The following is a 23,038-nucleotide window of genomic DNA, read 5'->3' as shown; positions in this document are numbered from 1 at the left end:
CCACCAGAGCCGTGAAACTTAAAACTGTTTCCAGGCAAAGCAGTACACACTGAGAGGTTCTTCTTTCTTTATCTCTAATAAACCATGGAAAACTTTGGACAGGATGAGGTCTCAGATTCTGCTGAACCACAGTCACACCTGAATCCTCAGCAGAAGCTTCAGAACTAAAGGAGAAAAAGCACCATGTGGGGCTTGGTCCCAAGGAAGTGATTCCTAATGCTCAATTTGAAAAGGGCAGAATAAGCCCTAAAGAATGATGGTTTACGGCACTCCCCAGACCTTGCTCTTGCGCTATTAGGTGTGGGTATTCCCATAAAAATTTAGTTTCAGTATGATCACTGGAATATTACAATATCCCTCCTCTAATCCTGCCAGCCCTAACCATAGCCGGAGTCTAGAAATTACCCTGGGTTTATTTATTTGCTTTTATCTAAGAAAGTCTCAACAAGGAGGACTTTAACATACATTCAGTTCATAGTTTTCATTCAAGGCAGCTCAGCGCCAGGGAACAAGCTGCCTTCAACGCATACAGAGCAAGAAACTTTTCAGACTTGAAGGAAACTCTCCAACACGCAAATCCACCGTTATTTCTCCTGCTGCAATAAACTGCAAAGACTTATTTTTATTGAAGTTCTATCAGCAGCAGCACAAGCAGGCATTGTGTTTGTAGGCATATTGTATAGCTGGTCTGTTATATTCAAATTTAAGTAGGACCTAAGGTGAAAATAAAGTACAACACCTGAAAACCTTCTAGAACAAGCCCTGCCGCATCAGTTTCTGAAGAGCTGTAGCAAGCTGCAAAGGCAATCGAGAAAAGGGAGCAGTGAGGGTTATAAAATCACTGTAATGAAGAGGAAGCTTATAAATCATAAAACAGAGCACACATTTCCCCCAACTGCACAACCAGCTGCCAACAAGTTTGGGCACTCCTCTTGAGCACACAGATGAAACCAAGCTGAGGATACTGCTCCATCTGTGGAAATAAGGCAATAGGTTTGCCCTCGGATGAGAAGCCTGGTCCAAATTACCTTGCTAGCATCCCAGAGGCAGAGTTCCCGTTCCCCAGACCACCACTCCACTGGTCGACTGGCTTAGACAGGAGTTCATCCTTTTCCCATAACCTCCTGCTTTACTTATTTCAAGGTCTGCAGGAAACACATTTGTGATCCTACAAACAACAGCTTCTTTGACTACAGAGCCGCAACGAATCCCTGAGCGCCGCCTCTCCTCTCTGATGGATGAGGCAAGGATCATGCAGACAGACAAATATGCGATCACGTAATCAACAACTGTATCACAAACACATGCACAGACTGTGAGATAAAGAGACACAGGCAGAGTCCCTGAACAGGGAGAAAAGGGCCAGGCAGCAAACAGGCTCTGATATGACACACAAAGCTCGATCTCCTGCTTTCCCGTAGAGCTCCAACCAGCAGCATGAGAGATCCCAGCCCTAGTCATGCTAGCAGGACCCCACATTGGAGCTCTTTGTTTGCTTCCAGGGTGTGTTAAGCAGAAGCAGGTAGCGGAAGACAGGCACTCAGCACCCGGGGGCTGCCAAGGAGAGGTATCCATGCTCTGCCAGAAGCCAGCAGGACACCCAAGGGGCAGCAGGCACCTATGTTTGACTTGAACACTTATATCCTTCACAGCAGAGTTAACACAACTGAGTTACTTGACCCTAATACAATTACACCACCCCCTTTGCAAGCCGTCACTGTTACCAATGGAATTTGGGTTTAGCACAGTGATGTACTTCTGTATCTCAAACCTCAGCACGGCAGAAGAGCCACACCACAGCGCTAAAGGCAGCGACCCATTACACTCGGACACAAAGAAAGCCTTGAAGAGTGTTTACTTCAAACATCTACAGTCAATAGAGCCAAGATCCCAAAATCCTCACTTGACACTGCTACTATACACCGCTCAAAATCACTATCTAATTAAGGGCCGCATCACGAATGCGTACAGAGAACCGAGCTCAAGCTGAAGCTGGTGGCAGCCCAACCCTTGCCAGCCTGCAGGGCAAGCAGCACCTCCAAGCAGATCTTCAAGAACACTTTAATGTTATTAACCTGTATTGTTTAGTTTCCTTGATACCTGGTGGCATCGCCAGTGAACCACGCTGTTCCCAGGGCCGGCAGCAGTCCTTCCCAAAGGACGCGCAAAGCGCCGCGCAGGCGATGCCTCCACACCACCACTAGGTCATACATCACCCAAATTAACGAAGCTGGCTGGACTGATTAACCACAAAGTTTCACTGACAAATGCCCAAGTTTACAAAAGACCACAGCAAAAAGGCTCTGGAATTGGCTACAGCTTCGCTCCATCAGGGAACGCAGAGACAGATTTCCACTAAGTCCCTAAATCTCACTTTCACCCACGCTTTCAGCGTTCAACTTTCAGGCACAGCATTACGGTATCAAAAGCCACGAGCTATTAGTGGAGAGGTGGATTGCTGCTTGAATCCAGGCTCTTCTGTGATCTCAGCTTATTTTCACTTGTGACAGACTGAATGGATAAGAGATGGGGTTTGGAACTAGATGACCTTTAAGGTTCCTTCCAACCGAACTGGTTCTATGGTTCTAAAGAGAGACAAGAGCAGAGCAATTCCACAAAAAGAAGTTGCACACAGAGATTATTCCTGCAACATTTTCATTTTGTTGTCGATCCAGTACAGATAATTCCGTTTTACAGCATATGTCAAGCACAAAGGGCAAGAAGAAAAATGAGATTTTCCTATTACATGCTGAGTCTAAGCCTACTCCACAGTTAGCCTCGCCAAGCGGAAAGGCTCTGAAAATGAGTAGCACAGCACAGTATAAATGTCAGCACCAGAATATGTCCTCAAGAGTGCAAGAAAAATCAGAAAAGGGAGTTTGTTTATACCAAGTTGGCCAATTCTTAAAAATCAAAGAAAGGGACAATTAAAAACGAAGTGAATAAGCGCGACTCACAGGTACAGTCATTAATGCTTGATTTAATATGGGAAGAGAAAGGGGTACAGGATAAACTAAGTACTGATTCAGGCTTCTGGTATGAATGTCACCATCCACTTTTATCACATCAGATTACAGATTTCTATTTGTTTACAGATTGATCCTGTGATTCTACATCAGAATTAACAAATAATCTGTTCTGACATCATTTCGCTTAGCATCCTGGGGAAAAAAGAAAAATCACAGCAACGTTATTTCTTCATTTCGATCTTCCCATACCAGAAACAAGGTCTATCTCTTAGTCAGCGTAGAGTCCCCATCCCTCCATTTCCATCACAAAGGAATTTTGTGCTTTGCTTTCCTGCAGTGACTGTGCTTCCCACGCTTTCCTTGCTAAGGGAGTAGGGGTGGAAGGATTCCAAGCAGAAAAGCAAAAGAGCTCAACCTTTGTGCCACATTTCTGGAGGATGCTCTGGGATGAGTTTGGCAAGGAAGCTGACACGCATCAATAGCTAGGCAGGAGATTTTATGATTGGGAAACCACATTCGACTTCCTGCTGAAGAGGATGTAACAGATGAAAAGATGGCAAATCTCTTCTTGAAAGATGACCTGTCAGCCTGTAAGCAATTACTGAAACTACATGTGGCATGGAGCAACTAAGATTTCCTTTCAATGGAAAAAAGAGTGCTAGGAAATGTCCTAGTGAGGCTGAAACCCAGGAAACATCACCAAAATCTTGAGCAAGGTAGATTTACCCCCCACCTACTGCTGGAGGTTACTTCTGAAGTCAAACTCAAGGAAGCCAGAGTGTTGAAAGTGTCAAGCCAGTTCTCTACATCCAGCTGCCCAGCACCTCCTGGAGAACTCCAGGTTGCAGGAACCTCCTGCTGGAAGTGAGTCTGGTGAGTCAGGGAAATCCCACTTGCTCCGGCAATGAACTTAATTAAGCTGGGTTTAGTCCAAGAGAAAAAAAAATCCCTCTCATACACTCTGCAAGTAATGACCTTACCAACAGCAATGCCCAAGAGGCTGGAAGCGTTTCTGCCTGAATACTTGCACCTAATTCACATCAGTCATGGAAATTCCCAGTGACATTCCTACCAATCAAGTGCTCTGTTTTCACCGTGAACACTACTTACAGGCCGGAAGAACCAACAGACTTCAGGCACAATGGTTTATCGTACAGAAATGCTGCTTGCACAAAGGAGAGTCGACAAGAAACACCATCTACAACAGTTTGGAAGAGGTTATGAGAAAAAGTCTCATCCCACACGGTTTTACTGCATGGCAAACTTCCAGAAATATTAGAAAGCAGAATTGAGTAAATTCAAAGTAAAAAGTTCATTTAATCTGAGAATTAAAGAGCTCACAGAGTCAGCAATACCTTTACATAACTTCTCTCCAATGTCACTTATTTCGCTGCCATTGAAATTGCACTAGAAATGAAAAACAGTCCTGAATGTAAAAAAAGAAAAGCTCAGTTGACAGACTCAAAAAAAATATTCTTTAAAAATATCAAAGATCACTGTCTTTTTCTACAGAAACCCAAGCCACAGGACAGATATTTTGAGACTTTGCCATCTAAACTTTGTCAAAAAAACCTCAAGCAGCTGATCAGGATTCCCCACCGCATAGGTCAGACTCCCTGTAGCTTATGTGGGAACCAGTTAGCTTGTTTTTCCAACCAGAAGGCCAAAAACCAAAGAAGAATGTGAAAAATCTGATGGAAGTTCCATGAAAGAGGAGAATCTTTGGTTATATTCCCCACAAAAACAATTACAGTGCATTAGTCAAGTCCACCTGTTATTTAAATCTTTTCAAGAACATCTATGCAAGCCATTCATTATAGGGGCACTCCAATAAAGAAAAAGCAAAATTTAAAAAGCCCCAGCATTATCTGTAGGATTTTGGAATTTCGTTTTCCCACAGATAAACTGTTCATGCATGACAGTTACTCATTCAGGGGTATTCTTCCTTTTGAAAGCCCAACTGAAGGGATCAGAGAACACAATCTCACACTTGAAGACAACGGTGCCCGGAGTACCCTGCACGTTTAAAACTCTCCAAAACAGAAAAGCTCCGTAGCAGTGGCAGCTTTAAAAGTGTAGACAAAAATACAAACACTTAAATAACAACTTCTACAATTAAATTCTATAGGGACGGTTGGGCTTGGTGATCTCCAAGGTCTCTTCCAACCTAGCAATTCTGTGATTTATGATCTTAAGGGCAACACCCGGCTGGACAGAGCTGTTTGTTGACACTCTTCCTTTAAAACTTAGGTGTAGGGAAGGAAAGAAGAAAAACTCCACTCTATTTCATTCCTACCTGGATCTTTGGCAGAACTTTCATCCCTACGCTGCAGGCTGCCAGCCGAGAGCCTGCCAAAGCCTCCAGGAAACGCTTTAAAAAGAACCACTACCGGGCAGCCTGATCTGGTGGGATGTCCCTGCCCACGGCAACGGGGCTGGAACTGGGTCATCTTTAAGGTTCCTTCCAACCCAAACCATTCTAGGATTCTATGAATGTTTTAGGGCACGAGATTTAGACTCCAAAGACCTCAATCCAAATCCCTCATTCTCCCTTGGTGACAACAGGGAAGTCATCCAATTTCTAACTGTTTCTGGACCACTGCCTTTTAAAGGTTTATTAAAATAATGACAGTGTGATTCTTGCACATCTTTAACTCATCTACACTTACATTCCTTTTTTTGGTCCCTGCTGTATAATAGAATAGTTTGGGTTAGAAGGGACACTAAAGATCATCCCGCTCCACCTCCCTGCCATGGGCAGGGACATCTCCCACTGGCTCAGGCTGCCCAAGGCTCAGCCAACCTGGCCTGGAACACCTCCAGGGATGGGGCAGCACTACGGATTGCCTGGTTCAATGGTAATCTATATTTTCTCATTTATTGTTCATAATAAAATAATGACACATGGTCAAAACAGAGGTTAAAATTAGAAAGGGAAATTCATAGCATTTTCAGGGTGCTTTGTTTTGTACATACAAATATTGACTTCTTAGGATGTTTATAACAGTGTTCTTTCAAAATTTGACTTTGTGAGATCAGACAAAAGCATTAATCAGTTAAACTGTCCTTTGAATTACTTTCAGTTTTCCCTGGTTTATCCCTTAAGGGAATAAATGGGGAGAATAAAATTCTATGTTCATACCAAAAAAGAAAAACCAAAAACTCAGAAACAAGGTGCTGCAGTGTTAGAAGCCTTATGAGCATTTGGTTGGACAGACAGAATGGTACCTCTGAACCTCCCAACTTTTGCACATAACAGCGAGCCAAGGAGGACACAGATCCCTGAGACCATAGAGTCATAGAATAGTCTGGGTTGAAAGGGACCTTAAAGATCATCCAGTTCCACCCCCCCTGCCATGGGCAGGGACACCTCCCACTGGCTCAGGCTGCCCAAGGCCCATCCAACCTGGCCTGGAACACCTCCAGGGATGGGGCAGCCACAGCTTCCCTGGGCAACCTGGGCCAGGGCCTCACCACCCTCATGGTGAAGAAATTCTTCTTTATGTCTAGTCTAAGACTAAATTTTTGTTTAAGTATTTATGTTTGACTTTTTGAGGAAGAGAGAATCTTGCAAAGCTGCCTGATCCTCTCAGGCTTCTACTGTAGATGATACTCTTCTGCATGACAGTTATGCAGTGGTTACACACAAAAGGACAACCACAACAGCAGCTAAAAACCCAAGGAGCAGGTAAAAATAACAGCTGGCTCCTGTTCAAGTAAGGCATGTCAACAAGAAAAGAAATTCAGCTGAAAGTCAAGCAAATATTTCCTTTCGATGCCTTTTAACATTCTTTTCCAATTCAACTCCTGTGCAGAGCAAGTTAGCCAAAGGGCTCCTGGAGTTCCCGGCACTCGGCACACACAGGCTGCTGTCGCGCTGGCACCGCTGGGACGGAGGAAGGGCAGCACACAGAAGGTGTTTCGTCATCCTCCACTCCCAGTGTCTGCACAACGCGACTCAACACTACAACTGTGCTGCGTTCTGCTTTTGGACGAGTTACTCAAACCTTGAGCTCTCGCCACTGGTTGCAGTGAAGGGACAACTGTGCTGCGTTTCCTCTGGTCGGGAGGACCATAACATTCACCATAACATTCGAGCATGACAAAGGAGTCAGGGTGACTCAAGGAATTTGTAAGGACTTTCTAGTGAAAGCAGTCATGAACAAACTTCTGACACAGATATTTTTTTTTTCAGACTCTTCTAAGCAATAAGTAAAATCCATATGGAAATATTGTATGGCTGTTGCCAAGATGGAGTTTGAGTAAGTAATGTAAAGCTGTCCTACAGGCACAGAGACAAATCCAGACATCCCTACTGAATCACAGAATCACAGAATCACCAGGTTGGAAAGGACCCACTGGATCATCGAGTCCAACCATTCCTAACACTCCCTAAACCATGTCCCTCAGCACTTCATCCACCTGTTCCTTAAACACCTCCAGGGAAGGAGACTCCACCACCTCCCTGGGCAGCTGTTCCAGTGCCCCATGACTCTTTCTGTGAAGAATTTTTTTCTGATATCCAGTCTGACCCTCCCCTGGTGGAGCTTCAGGCCATTCCCCCTTGTCCTGTCCTCTGTCCCTTGGGAGAAGAGCCCAGCTCCCTCCTCTCCACAACCTCCTTTCAGGTAGTTGTAGAGAGCAATAAGGTCTCCCCTCAGCCTCCTCTTCTCCAGGATAAACAACCCCAGCTCTCTCAGCCGCTCCTCGTCAGACTCATTCTCCAGCCCCTCACCAGCTTCGTTGCTCTTCTCTGGACACACTCCAGAGCCTCAACATCCTTCTTGTGGTGAGGGGCCCAGAACTGAACACCGTACTGCATCTATTATGTTCTTCATAGAACATATATATGTTCTTCAGGGGAGAGACCAAGTGCTAAAATTGTACTATGAAAGACTTCTTTGCATTTTTCATCACCAAATACCTTTATAATCAATTGATTCAATAAATAAATACTAGGTCTAGCAGGACAGCCCAACTGCCATGTCCATTTTCTTGAGAAGCCTGTGGTGGGACATTTTCATAACGGGAAGTGCACCAACAGCAGTGTTCATCTTCTAACTAGTGACTTCCACACAAAGCCAAACAGCCTGGGGCAAAGCCTGATGGGACTCAACAGAGCCAAGTCTCCTGCTGGATAGACTTCCAGCCCTTGAGGTCTTTGTAGGACCTACAAAAAGAGCTCTCAGGTTACCAGCCTGTGTTTGACGCCAAACTGACATCGGCAGAGCATTTCCTCGGCAGTTTTGATTCTCTCTACAGATCCAAGTAGGACTTGGTGGTGCCTCCTTCTCAGCCCTCCTCTCCCAGCTGCAGCAAGCTGTCGTCCTGCCTGGCGACCACACAAGGGAGCAGCTGCTTATTCCGGCCCTTTGCGCTTCCTCTTTCCGTACCGTGTCTCTCGACTTCTGAGGTTCTTGCTGTGCCCACTTCCCTCTGCCATCTGTGCACCAGCCCACAAGTGCCCGCGTCTCCTCTTTTCCAAGGACTATCAAAGTAACATCAAAATGCCTTGAATTTTCTGCTCCACCGTTTTCACCAAGTTTAGGGTAGCAACTGCAAAAACACTAGAGCTCTAGCACAATCTCCGTAGATTTAGGAAGAAAGGTTTGAATCGGGTGATGTTTGCTTCCTTTTTAGACAACCGTCTCAAGTGCTGCTGACAACACCGTCAAAACTTGAGAGGATGAGGGGAAGGACCTAAGCCACTATTAAAGGATGCAGATCACCAACTAAGGCTTTGGAGATGGGTTAAAACTGAAAATAATGTTTTCATTTAAGGGAGTTATTGAAAAATTTTCTATTTATCATAAGCAGGAAGATATATCAAAGATCTCTGTGATCCGATTCTACCAGTACCAAGAGGTTGGCTACACCAGAGGTTACACAAAACAAACAAAAGCCACAGACTACCAAAAAAGCAGTAGCTGCTCGCTACCCAAACCTCAAAACACAGCCTTTCGAAATGCGATACAAACAATCTAATTCACTAAGGAGCCATAAACAATGACTCAAGATGTAAAAAGACAACAATCAAAGTCAGGAGAACCCCCAAATTTACACATTCCCTTGTTAAAACAGCTTTGCAAAATTCAGGGCGTAAGCGGAACTTCCATGCTTTTCTCCAAGGCACGGAGGATTGGTCAGCCAGAGAAAGTTCTGCAAGACTTCAATGAACTATGACTACTCTCTTGCCAAACTGGCACAGCTTTTCATCTATTTGTTCAGACACAGAGGGCTTATATTACCTCCCTCGCCAACTCCGAGGGTCGCTACACCCGCTCAGTGCTCCAAGGGGAACGACTGCCTTTATTCCCAGGCACAGGAATATAGAGAGAAGATCTTTCAGCACAGTTCAACAAGTTTTGTTCCAAAACAAAAAGTCAACTTTTCAAAGCAGAAAGCTATCACTAGAGAACTACATTAGTTATTAAAACTTTGTGGGAGAGTTTGATCACGTTTGCACTCTAAAGTTAATTCAGAGCAGCCAGTCTATACTTTGCATTCACTGGTAAAAAATGTTTTACAAGCAACAAAAGCCATTTTCCTTCCGCTTTACATATCCAACATCCTTTTCATGCCTATGCTGTTTCAGTCCCTAAATTATAAAAGATAAACCTCCAAAGCACATAAAAATAAGCCCTCCCAAAAGAGTCTTTTTTTTTTCCTCTGACACCCCCACCTAATAAAATTCACCATAATTACAGTGGCCATTTCCTCACGACACTGGATTTGGGAGGAGAGAGCATCTAAGGTGATACTACAATAAATAGTTCCAGGTTTTTCTATATAATTGCACCTCAGATTTAACTTAATGCTTAGAAAGAAGCTATTTAATTCCTCTATATCAACCCCCCCTCCTTATAAATTAAACCTATATTCATTAGGCTTCAGAAGAGTTGAAGAGCTGATTAACCTAACAAATTTAGGGCTCCTGGAAAAAGGAATTTAAGTATAAAAAGCAAAATAACGCTCGGAGGTGTGTCATAGTCAAATGCAATCGGTCACTTACCAGAAAGGTCTATGTGAGCACGTGCTATTCGAAGCGGAACGTGCCTGATAGATGCAAGATGTGGGCAGATCTTGCCATTAGTAAAGAAGTGGGTTTTGTTACTGTCGGCACAGTCATCACTCCAGCTTCCGACAGGAAACATAATCTGCCTAGTAAAAAAAATGAGTCTGCAAGTATCACTGAGCGCACACAAACCCATAAAAACGAACTGGCTGTAAGAAAAAGCCAGGGCTTGCTTCCTAGCTTTTTCCTCCCTGATGCCGTACAAGCTACGGTTGTCATTCATTCTGCCCTCTTCCAGCAGCACTGCCCAGGATTCACAGCTAGTAGAGGAAAGTAGCCTTCCACATAAAGACCACAGCCCAAAATCACCATGGCTGTGAAAATCGAGTGCATTCATGCCTTTATCAAAAGATAATGGGATGTTGCATTTAGTGCTATGGTTAGAAACTTATCACTTCTCTCTGGATTAGGAGGAAAAAGGATTCAAACAACACAGCAGCATAAGAATGGTTCGTTTAATATAGAAATTGCCTAGATCAAGATATGATCAATACTGCAGAAGCTCATTCAAGTTCATATTTCTGAAACTTAAAGAACAACGCTGCCTCAAAAGTGCACTATCTTTCACAATTCTCCATTATAGGTTATTTTGAAAAGATGATACCCAAGAGAAACAACCAGAAATAATAAGTTAGATTCCACAGGTCCGCACAGTCACCTTCTCCCTAAAATGAGGTGCAGCTCCGTAGGTTTTTCCTAATGGGACTAGGGTGTTAGGCATCAGCTGAGGATTTTGCTTAGAGTCGCGCTTTTGCATGTCGAGTGCAAAGGCACAACTCTTCCGACACAGCACGCAAAGAGCTCACGCTGCAGTGAGAGCTTCCCTGGCTTTGGCACAGCAATCACTCACCAGTGGCGTTTGTTTTCCAACCGACATTAATGGGGTTTGGAACCGGTCAGAATAAACCCTCTACTTGGGGGCATTTATTTTTAGCATCCAAGTGACAACGCAGTAAGTTAAACACAGCAAGAGTGCAATTCCAGTAGTGAAACTCCATTTACACATCCCAGAGATACAGATGTGGTAACGGGGAAGATAAAGCCAAAGCAAAACACCCCCACTCTTAACATACAAGACTTTCCAAAAGCCAGATTCTTCTGCTTAATAGCCTGGCCAATGCAACTGAGCAGACGCAATGCAACAGCCCATACAACCGCATCCACTGCGTTTCCTATTCCATCACCTCCAGCATTCCACACATCAGTCCTGTTTATCACGCTTGTTATCTAAAACACAGTCCCTTGGGGCTGGGACTGCCATTTCTTGCACAGATCTTACTAAGACCCATGTGCACGTGCAAATAAATATGTAAGTTCATAACCACCATAAGTATAAAAGGATAATTTATTATAAAAGTGGACATTCCTACAGCTCTTGGCTCAGGATGTAGGCACTGCTGTACCTGACTGATAACACCACCAGGAAAAGAAATGGAAAGTCTTACTGATTTATGCTGAGGCCATTTTAAGGAAAATGTCAGATAAATATCAAAGATAAGTCAGTTCAATAGCTTCACTATCAGATCACCACAAAAACCACACAAACTGGACCGAGTCAAAGCACGCATAGGTCTGAACTTATGTACGTGGAAGCTTTTGACCCTTTATTTTGTCTCTTTCCTAAACCTGCACGTGGGAAGGCGGAATGACAGAGACAAGGATTCTTGCTTGCAAACAGCCTACTTTGTATTTCAAAACCTATGCTTTCAGCATCCTAAGGTGGTGAAAATAAACAAGTAACATTTAATTTAGTAATTGAGCCTACAAACATCTGCCACAGTAATTCGTATCAGCAGATAAAAAGCAGCACTGTATCCTTGGCTCTGAGCTCCAGGATGCACCATTATCAGTGCTACCCCTCATCTGGAAGGGGATTGCAGCTCAAAACCCAAATAGCGTTCGCAAACAGAGAGAAAGAGGCACTCCTAGCACATGATTTATATGTGGTCTGCTGGATATCTGCCTCAAAGTCACACTACTTTCATCCTGGAAGCGCTTGTTTTCCCTCCAGGGATTTCTTGGAGAGTCTGAGCAGCTCACTCACACATCGACTTCTACGATGCCGGTATTTGTCAGCCCAGGTCCGGAACACTTCCGTCACTACGCACACTGACGGTCTTGGAAGCCCCACCACAAGCCGAGATGGGAAGTGTCAAAAGGAGAACCTCTTGGGAAGAGAAGCTACAACACGCCTGGCGCTTTTCCCCTCCATCTACACTTCAGCCTGATTTTTCATAGAATCACCAGGTTGGAAAAGACCTCTTGGATCATCGAGTCCAACCATTCCTATCTGCCACTAAACCATGTCCCTGAGCACCTCATCTATCTGTCTTTAAAAAACCTCCAGGGATGGTGACTCAACCACCTCCCTGGGCAGCCTGAATACGAATCACCCCCTTCTATACAACACTTCCAAACTGAAGAATTAATTGTTATTTCTAGGGGAATTCCACCAAGTCTCATTTCCAGTATTGTCCCAAACTGCCCAGTTACTTCCCCCAAAATCTGTTTAAAATAAAAACCCATCTCTTTGGAGCTTTCCCTTTTTGCGGATCACTTTCACGTGTCCCACTTCTCGTCCCTGCACCGTGGGTTGAGTAATGCTGCTCCAGACGTTGACACACAAGCTACTGGAAACTGGTACAGCCAGGAAATTCATATCATTTCTGAGGTAAACAACGAATGAAAGCCCTCAGGAAAGTCTGAATACCAGCGTAGTGTTTTCTTTTTTTTATAAAGGAGAGAGTTCTTTTGGAAGCATTCTATTACTGCATCACGTTACTCTAAGCCAGGGTAGCAGTGAGATCATTTCCATTACTAAGACAGGTTCTGGGATTTGTTTTTCAGACTAGTTATATCACCGAGGCACAGCAAAGGCAGACGAGTTCAGCAAGAGGATAGCCAACCCTGCGGCCACTGCCTGTGAATACAAAGAGAAATTCTTCTACAGATAACATGGAATTTCTGTTTAGAAAGAAGCAAATGGAACACAAAGAGACCAGCTGTAAACTCATTTTAAAGACTGGTGACTGGTCCCCCCAGGCTTTAGCTGGGAGCTGAAACACCAGCTGCACCAGAGCTGTCAGAAAATACTTGATTCTATCGAAAGCAAGCCCTCCTGGTCCTCGACAGGCTGTAAAAGACAGCAAAGCAACCCAAAAATACATTGAAATAAAGTTTAAAGTGTATTATTTCAGTGGATAAAGCACGGTCTGAGCTCGCGTTGTCTGCATCTCGGTTCAGGTGCTGTCAGGCTCATTTATCTCACAGAGTCAAAGGTAGGCTGGAGACAGAACTGTTTGCTGAACTCACACGGGGCTGACTCGCAGCTGAAGCTAAGGATAGGGCATGATGTGCCTGTTTCTGATGGGATTACAACAGACAGATGCAGCTTGGCAGGTAGGAAATTGCAATGTGCTTTCAGACATGCTAATCTCAGTTGGTTTGGGTTTTGTTAGTGAAGAGCACAGGGAACATCAAACAGTTTAGTAGGCTGGTGATTTGGGGCTGACAGTTGGACTTAAAGAGATCTTAAAGGTCTTTTCCAGCCTAATGATTCTACAATCTCCAGACTGTAAGACTCAGATATTTTTGACATCTCTCTGGACCAACCCCTGAAGCATGGGTTTCCCCATCAATGTCAAGCAAATGATTAGCAAAAAACTGTTTTGCTCCCCTGAGATCAAGGAACAAGCTAACTCTGATCATCATGTAAAGAACAAATGCGAACTTACTCTCCCACCATTCAAGTCCACACACTCACTGTGGACCACACCACACCCTGAACTTCTACCTGCAGTGCAAGTCACATTCTGTAGTCAGTTTTCATACACTTGAACCTCTGGGAACAAACAGGAGACACCTTCTCTGGCTGCCACACAGTTCTGTCCCCAATATCTTCCATCCCAACCCGGTCAATGAACTTAATTCACGCTGAATTCATAATTCCAGATCTCCAGAACAGCTTCAGCGCTACTGCCAGCACTGGCAAATCCTCCAGCCCATGGGCAAGTCACAGAAGTTGCCGTATACTTTACTACTGCATGTCAATTAAATCAGACTCAAGCAGAGCCATTTCTATTGCTATTATTATGGGATGGAATCCAGTGCAATGTAGCAATGTGTACCTAGAAGGTCATCGCTACATTGCACTGGATTCCATCCCATGGTACTGTCAGGAAGACACACCAAGGAAGAGAGCAGAGCTTACCCATAACATCACTGATGCCTCAAGGGCTTTAGAGGAATATCTCTGAAGGACACAGCCCAGGCTCTCTCCATACTCAGTACTTTTTCCTCATGTATCACTAAAACTTTTCAACTGAAATCTACACCAAGGCAAAACCAGATTGGCTGAAGCTTTTCCTATTCTGGCTATGTTAGGGCAGTTGACAAGTAAAATCTATTCAAAGCACGATGAAAACACAAGAAGGGCACCATACGATAATTGCATTCAGTAAAACACATTCCAGCTAAGAAGAAATCAAGTATGAGATCTTAGTGAAGCAACTTCATTGGAATTTTCTTTTTTTTTTGCTTTTTTTGTCCAATTCTTCTAAGAAAAACAAATCGTAAACAGCGCTTTGCGCCAAGAGTCAAACTGGTAGTTTTCCAGTGCACATTAACTGGCCATGCAGAAGGAGATTAAATTCTGTGATTCAAGAATAAGCATTTCCGTTTCTCTTTGGTTACACATCCCCGTCACAGCAGAACAAGAGCGCAGAAAGGTGGCTGTAGAGGGACAAAGTGGAGATTGAGACACAGCACTGGCAGAGGACCACTTAAACCCCACACTGCCTAAGCCAAACGTACCCCTAACAAAGAGAATAAACACATCAGGTTTTTATACACCATTTCTCTCTGAAATTCTTGGTGGATTGAACACCTCTTGGTAACCACAGAGCAGCCACTGCTATGAATCAACTGTTTCATGAGGTACATCTGGGCCTACAGAAGAGCAGAAGACCATCTTCATGCTAGAAGCATCCATGGCAATTAGAAGCCCTTCCTGCACCATCGCTCCTCACTTGGGATTAGATCTTTATCGGGTTTCAGATTTTGCATGATTTCATCCGCAAGGACCCCCCAAGCCAAACATGTCACACTCCCCAGCTCAGGTGGCCAAAGGGATTCTCCCCGATGGTACGACGCAAGGTGCCAATGGCCATGTTCTCATAGGGTCACAGAGCTGAGGGACACCAGAGCCTCAGCAGCTCCTGGTCCACAGCCCAGAGGTTCAAAGCCACTGTCAGCAGCTGCTTGGGGACGGGGATAGATCTTGAGGAACACGGGGAGCACAGCCACCTGTGCAGGAACCGGTCATACCACCGCGGCAGCGCCCGCTCCCAGCAACACAGTGGGATGGGACACCAACCAGGATGACAAATTAACCACTGCCCACCAAAGTGTGTACGCTTGATCCCAAAGAGGAACATGTAAGCACAGAAAAATGAGGGATGACGGCTTGTGATCACAGTTCTATCGAACAGGCACTTGCCACGGGTCGCAAACAGGAAATCTTGTGCATGTTTTTTCACAGAATCTCTTTGTTAGAAAAGAGCTTCGAGGCCATCGGGTCCAACCATACCCATCCAACCTTACTAAATCATATCTCTGAGCATCTCGTCTGCCCATCTTTTAAACACCTCCAAAGATGGGGACTCCATCACCTCCCTGGGCAGCTTTTCCAGTGCCCAGAGCCCTTTGAAGGAAGAAATCTTCCCCACAATCCAATCTGAACCTGTCCTGACACAACTTCAGGCCATTTCACACCAGACTCGAAAGAAAAGCAGCTGTCACAGGCACTTTTCAAGATTCCTCCCTAACACATGTGACGCTTCACTTCCCCACACGTTTCAACGGGGATTGCTTCATCGCTCCCAACGCGTGGGGACAAGCGGAGGCAAAGGCAGCTGCAGCCAACCTGGGCTCCAGGAGCGGGGGCACAGGGACAGAACCTCCCTGGGCTGGGGGCACGGGGACAGGGGCAGAAACGCCCTGGGCTGGGGGCATCAGCAGGGCAGAGCCACTCCGGGTTGGGACACAAGGACGGAGGGCAGAATCGCCCTGGGCTGAGGGCATCAGCAGGGGAAGAACTACCCCAGGCTGGGGGCACAGGGACAAGGGTTGGGGGCATCAGCGGAGCAGAGCCACCCTGGGCTGGGGGCATCTGCAAGGGCAGAAACAGCCCAGGTTGGGGGCATGGGGCAGAACTGCCCTGGGCTGGGGGCACAAGGACAAAGGTTGGGGCAGAACTGCCCTGGGCTGAGGGCATCAGCAGGGGCAGAAGCGCTCCAGGCTGGAGGCACAGCGACAGGGGCTGAGGGCATCAGCAGGGCAGAGCCACCCTGGGCTGGGGACACAGGGACAGAAGGCAGAGCCACCCTGGGCTGGGGACACAGGGACAGGAGCCGGGGGCATCAGCAAGGGCAGAGTCACCTGGGCTGGAGGCACAGGGCCTGGGGGGGATCAGCAGGGGCAGAACTGCTCCAGGCTAGGGGCACAGGGATGTGGGACGGGAGCAGAACCTCCCCGGCTGGGGGTACAGGGACTGGGGGCACCAGGAGGGGCAGATCCACTCCAGGCTGGGAGGGCAGGGCAGGGGCTGGGTCAGAGCTGCCCCAGGCTGGGGGGGGCACAGGGGGGATGCACTCGCGCCCCCCCCCCCCCTCGCCGCGGGAAGGCTTCGCTCGGCTCGGCCGGCTGCCCCCGCACCCCAAACTCCGCTCCCACCCCCGCGCCCCCCCCTCCGGCGGGACAGGCTCCCCCAGCTCCTCCTCCTTCCCCTCCCCGCAGCACAGGCTCCCGGCATCCCTGCCCGGCTACCCCCCGCTCCCAGCTCCCAGCAGCACCCCAAGCCCCCCAGCACTCCCCAGTAGCACCCCAGCTGCCCAGGCTCCCCCTGCTCCAGCCCCACAAGCTCCCCAGCGCTGCACCCCCCAGGCTCCCCAGCACCCCAGCTCCAGCCCCACAAGCTCCCCAGAAGCCCAGCTCCAAGCCTCTAGCACCCCAGCACCCAAGCCCACCCTGCTCCGGCTCCACAAGGTCCCCAGCACCCCCCAGCTCCAGCTCCAGCCCCTCAAGCTCCCCCCAAGCTCCAGCTCCCCACAAGCCCCCCCCAAGCTCCAGGTCCCCACAAGCTCCAGCCCAAGCTCCCCCCAAGCCCCAGCCCCCGCCCCAAGCTCCAGCCCAAGCTCCAGCTCCCCCAAGCTCCAGCCCCTCAAGCCCCAGCTCCCCCGCAAGCTCCAGCCCCTCAAGCTCCAGCTACCCCCAAGCCCCAGCTGCAGCCCCCTCCAGGTCCCCCCCCCAAGCCCCAGCTGCAGCCCCCTCCAGGTCCCCCCCCGGCTCCCCGCAGCGCTCACGCACAGCCGCGGGCCCGGGGCAGCGTCCAGCGCCCCCCCATCCCGCACGCGGCTCTTTTCAGCGCGGGGCGCGGGGCCCCTCCCGCCGCCTCTTAAGGAGGACCCGGCGGTCCGGCTGCAGCCGCGCGCGGCGGAGCCGAGGTCAGTCCCGGCTACCTTAAGGGAGAGGCTTTTCCCTTCCGCGGGACTGAGCTGCCCCGACGGCATCAAAACCATCCAGAAGCATCCGAGCTTCCAAATGGCATCCGAGCTTCCAACTGGCATCAAAACCCTCCAAATGGCATCAAAGCCACCTCCCGTAAGAGGAGAGGCAGCCGGGGACGTCCAGCCCGGACAAGAGAAGGCTGCAGGGAGCTCTGCGCCGTTCCTCGATTTGCACTTTGTTTATTTACAGTAATCCGTAACTCTGAGCAGCATCAGGTTCCGAGTGCAAACCACAGCACGAGTAGCTCTGTATTACCATTGGGGATGTTCAGCCTCCAGAGGAGAAGGCTCCGAGGAGACCCTGGAGCAGCTTGCAGTGCTGGAAGGGGCTGCAGGAAGGCTGGGGAGGGGCTCTGGATCAGGGAGCGCAGGAAAAGGATGAATTTTCAGCTGAAAGAGGGGAGATTGAGATGAGATCTTAAGGGGAAATGTTGCACAGGTTGTCCAGAGCAGTGGTGGCTGCCCCATCCCTGGAGGTGTCCAAGACCAGCTTGGATGGGGCTTGGACCAACCTGATCCAGTGGGAGGTGTTCCTGCGCATGGCAGGGGTGGCAATGGATGGGCTTGGAGGTCCCTTCCAACCCAAACCATCCTATGATTCTATCACAGAATCACCAGGTTGGAAAGGACCCATTGGATCATCGAGTCCAACCATTCCTAACACTCCCTAAACCATGTCCCTCAGCACTTCATCCACCCGTTCCTTAAACACCTCCAGGGAAGGTGACTCCACCACCTCCCTGGGCAGCTGTTCCAGTGCCCTAGGACTCTTTCTGTGAAGAATTTTTTTCTGATATCCAACCTGTGAGCCGGAGAGCCCGGCTGGTGCGTTTTTTGCACCCTGAGGCTCAGGAAGAGGAAGAAGCTGAGCTTACACAGGCATGGGAGCCAGTCCATGCCGCTCCATGCCTTCCCACCGCCAGGCTGCTGCCACCCTCTCACCTGGGGGTTAGAAGAGCCTGAACCACCCCCATGGCGCCTTCCTCACATTCCAGACCTGGCTCCGCGTCTGGAAGTTCAACATGTCTGGAAGTTCATTGCACATTTTGGTTGCGCCTGGAAGTTCAACTTTGCACATTTTGGTTGCGTGCAATGGCCTTTCCTGGAGGAAGGGGAAGGGGGAAGGAGGAGATGAAGGGAAGCAGCTAGCTCCTTTGGGTTGGTTTTAATGCCAACACATTCATTTTTATTAATTCCATCACTTTTGCCTTTTGCAATGACCTTAAAGTTTCCCTTTCCATGTTTTTTTTTTTCTGCTTTGCTTTAAAGCATTTCAAATTGAAGTATATTTTCTATATTCAGTATATTTTGGAACACTGAATTATGCAACGGGTCAAAGGTAATGGTTTAAAAGAGGGAAGATTCAGACTAGACATAAGGAAGACAATTTTTATGATGAGGGCGATGAAACACCGGCACAGGTTGCCCAGAGTGGTGGTCGATGCCCCATCCCTGGAAACATTCAAGGTCAGGTTGGACAAGGCTCAGCAAATTGATTCGGTTAAGGATGCTGAGGGTGGTGGTTTCCTTTACACAGCAGTCTTGGCTGGATTTGGGGGTTCATGCAGAATTCACCCACGTGAAGAGCGAGAAGCATTTGGACAACACCCTCAGACACACTATGCACGGACAGGAGTTGGACTTGATGATCTTTGTGGGTCCCTTCCAACTCAGGACATTCGATGATTATATATATATATATATATATATATATGGTGAATTATTGCAGTATTTGCTGCATCTTTTAATGCAAAAAAAAATAATTCCCACCTAGGTTTCCGACCTTCACAGTGAATCGGTGGGAGGACCTGGTGGGTTCGCCTGCTGCGTGCGCAGGCACTCTCCACGTAACAGATCTCGAAGAAGCCAGTGCTCTAGAGACACCCAAAGATGAGACTGGGTTTCGCTTTGATGTTGACATCAAGGTCTTTCCAAATACCCGCTTTTAAGTTCCACGATGGAATTCGCTGGGACTTTAACATATTTTGTGTCTAAATAGGAACTCGCTCCTTTGAAAAAAGCCATAAAAAAAGCTGAGATAAAAGGAAAAAAAATGGCTTAAATGACTCAACTAGGACCTCCTCAAAGCCCAGTAAACCAAAGGGTACACTTCCCCAAGTGAGAGGTAAATAAGTGGCATTCCCATTCTCTTAACAAGGTTCCCTAATGTGTAGTAAACTGGTAGCCACAATTAGAGGACAGGAAGCCACTCCTCGGTGCAAAGCGATGCAAGCCAGAAACCTCAGTTTCTCCGTCTTCTTACTGGTCTCCTGCTATGATGCACTGCGAGAGCTGAGCAACTCTGGCCATTACTTTTAACCCAGTTCTCTGTCTCATCTTGTAAGGAAAAAAAGGCATGGTAGGAAAGTGCTGCCCTGTAAGTGCTGTCACAAAGAAGGGCAAGTTTATGTTTAGAAAGCCTAGGACTGCCAGCTCAGAAAGCACTTATTTGATGTGGACAGCCTCTTTGCCCGCTTCCTCGCCGTGCCTATTTGAGGGAACATTAACCAGAAAAATGCAGCTAAACCACGATGGTGTCATTATTCAGGTCCTTTGGACTTCCACGTCAACTGCTGTCTGGAGATCACCATCAACTCATCTTTTGGTAGGAAAGGACTCTCTGAAATGTGTCAGAAGAGCTCAGTAATGGACTTAGGAGATGTAGAATCACAGAATCACCAGGTTGGAAAGGACCCACTGGATCATCGAGTCCAACCGTTCCTAACACTCCCTAAACCATGTCCCTCAGCACTTCATCCACCCGTTCCTTAAACACCTCCAGGGAAGGCGACTCGACCACCTCCCTGGGCAGCCTCTGCCAGTGCCCAATGACTCTTTCTGTGAAGAATTTTTTTCTGATATCCAATCTGAACCTCCCCTGACGGAGCTTGAGCCCATTCCCCCTTGTCCTGTCCCCTGTCACTTGGGAGAAGAGCCCAGCTCCCTCCTCTCCACAACCTCCTTTCAGGCAGTTGTGGAGAGCAATAAGGTCTCCCCTCAGCCTCCTCTTCTCAAGGCTAAACAACCCCAGCTCTCTCAGCCGCTCCTCGTCAGACGTTCTCCAGCCCCTCACCAGCTTTGTTGCTCTTCTCTGGACACGCTCCAGAGCCTCAACATCCTTCTTGTGGTGAGGGGCCCAGAACTGAACACAGTATTCGAGGTGCGGTCTCAGCAGTGCCGAGTACAGAGGCATGAATATGATTGCTCTTGGGAAGTTACTTTCTTCCCTTTCACTGGTGATGGACTGAGAATATGACCACCTTTCCTGAGCTCTTCATTTGGAGTGCCTACGACATGTACCACGTGCTGCTGAGTGCTCGAGAGGCAGAGTTTCCAGAAGCTGCGTGTGTCTCAGAGGTGACCAGAGGCAGCCACCGCTCCAGCACAAGAATGAGCTGTGTTCCTAGGATTCTTGTTGTTTGACGAAGGTGTCTCCATCCCAGTACAGTCCTGCACCACCAGCCTCATGCAAACTTCTGTGGAGGCACATGTTGGCGACAGGCTTGATGGGCTGTCCCTGAACTGTGCCAAGGAAGGGTTATCTGCAAACCAAGGCTTAATCTCCAGCTCTCTTTCTCTTGTTTTGAAATTTATGCAAAACACCATTTCCAGGGGATGGCTGTGGTCATTTTCTTTTTTTTTCTTTTTTTTTTTTTTTTTGTGGCTTTACAGATAGCAGTTGCAAAAATAATAAACACAAAACCCAACAAACAGGGGAACTCCAGTATTTCTATCAAAACGCCCTGACTTAGGTCTGAGTAGCAAAACTCTGATTTCTCCCTGTCCAAGGAAACAACGCAGACTCTTGATAAGGAGCTGACTAACTAGCGAGCAAATATTCCTCTTCCCTTCTTTTGACGCAAGGACAAACGAAACCCTTTCTTTTTCATTATGACTGTTCCTGTTATTTCATATACTATCACGAAAGTTATTTTTGGTCTTAATCCTATTTCTTCAAGAACCTTGCAGGTGGGGTCTGAGGGTTATTTTTTTTCCATCTGTGACAAACCAAATCCAGCAGACGCCTTCCCCCATCTCTCCTTCTTCTCTACACACTGCGGCTCCTTACTCACCTCACCCCACCCGGGTAGGATTTTATGGGGTGCCTCGCCAACTAATCTCTGAATTATATGCATTAAGAAACCGCTTCCCATTCTCTTTTATGTTATGTTTTCTTATGTTACGTTACGTTATGTTATATTAAGGGTTTTTTTTCCCCCTAACAGCTGCGTCCCGCTGTCTGTTCTGCAATACCCCACACCACGAGGTGTCACCTCAACCCTCCGCCGATGGGTACGTGCTGTCTATCCATTTCCATCTGCCAAAGCCCCCAGACCATGAGCTGTCTCCTGAGCTTTTCTCCCCACAGTGGAAACAAGCCGTGAGCTGCGGCGAGGCAATTAGAGGGTGTGGGAAACGGCATTGTGAAGTACGAAGCAGACAAAGGGCTTTTCTGAAGCAGACATGTAAGGGAAGCTATGACAAATTACAGAGCCGTTTTCGTGTGTCGCTCGAGAGCGTCAAAGCTCAGACACAACTTGAAGCAAACCACTGAAAAGCCAGACTGGGTATATCAGGACAAACAAGCAACTAAGTAAACAAAAAGGGAAATTTTGTCCGATGCTTAACACAAACCCAGTGTTTTCTTCCAGTAATTTTTAAGCACAGACACTTCACGATGTATCAGAAAGAAATCACTCTTTGATCAGGCTTACAAACTCCAGCTGTTGCCGAGAGGACCACCTCCCGCGCCACATTCCTGAGGCCTCCACGAGGAGCGGAACAGGAGGCATTTGCTCTTGTCAAGCTCAAATACCTCTGGTGAAAATGCTTTTATCCTTTTTGTATAACACCACAGCTTGGGGGAATTGTAAACCTTGCTCTTAAGTTTGCTTCTAGTGAAAAACAGGGACTGTTCACAAAGGGTTGGAGTGATGGGATGAGGGGCAATGGGGATCAACTGGAGAGGGGCAGATTTAGACCGGACAGAAGGAGGAATTTATTCACCATGAGAGTGGTGAGGCCCTGGCCCAGGTTGCCCAGGGAAGCTGTGGCTGCCCCATCCCTGGAGGTGTTCCAGGCCAGGTTGGATGGGCCTTGGGCAGCCTGAGCCAGTGGGAGGTGTCCCTGCCCATGGCAGGGGGGGTTGGAACTGGATGGGCTTGGAAGTCCCTTCCAACCCAAACTCTTCTATGATTCTATTTGCTTATCAATTGCATAACCCAGATTGGTCTGGCCGGGTCCCTGCCTCAGGCTGGATTCTCAGCAGGCAGCAGTTATCCAGTGCCTCCCATCACTGACATTTGGCAGAATAAATGCAGTCTTTAATTTCCAGTTTGCTTCACTCAGACAGTTTATCAGACAGATCGGTGCAGGAGAAAACTGAAATTTCCTCTAATTTGTGCTCACTCCCCCACACCCACATGCAA

At 47.5% G+C, this 23,038-nt stretch overlaps 1 protein-coding gene across 3 annotated transcripts in view; it reads right to left on the bottom strand.

Moving 5' to 3' along the window:
- PLA2G4A (phospholipase A2 group IVA) overlaps positions 1–23,038 on the bottom strand; it is a 225,138-nt gene that overhangs the window by 67,157 nt on the left and 134,943 nt on the right. The window contains exon 1 of one of the 3 annotated variants that reach the window (XM_054073590.1): positions 17,410–17,513. The exons of the other annotated variants lie outside the window; for them this stretch is intronic. The gene's annotated coding sequence lies outside the window, so the exon portion shown is untranslated. Of the gene's footprint in view, positions 1–17,409; positions 17,514–23,038 lie in introns of those variants that run through there. 3 annotated transcript variants of the gene reach the window in all.

The sequence above is a fragment of the Cuculus canorus genome, chromosome 8 (assembly GCF_017976375.1).
Source record: "Cuculus canorus isolate bCucCan1 chromosome 8, bCucCan1.pri, whole genome shotgun sequence".
NCBI lineage: Eukaryota > Metazoa > Chordata > Aves > Cuculiformes > Cuculidae > Cuculus > Cuculus canorus.
The sequence above is the reverse complement of the archived record's forward strand: the minus strand, read 5'-3'. Positions and strand labels throughout refer to the sequence as shown.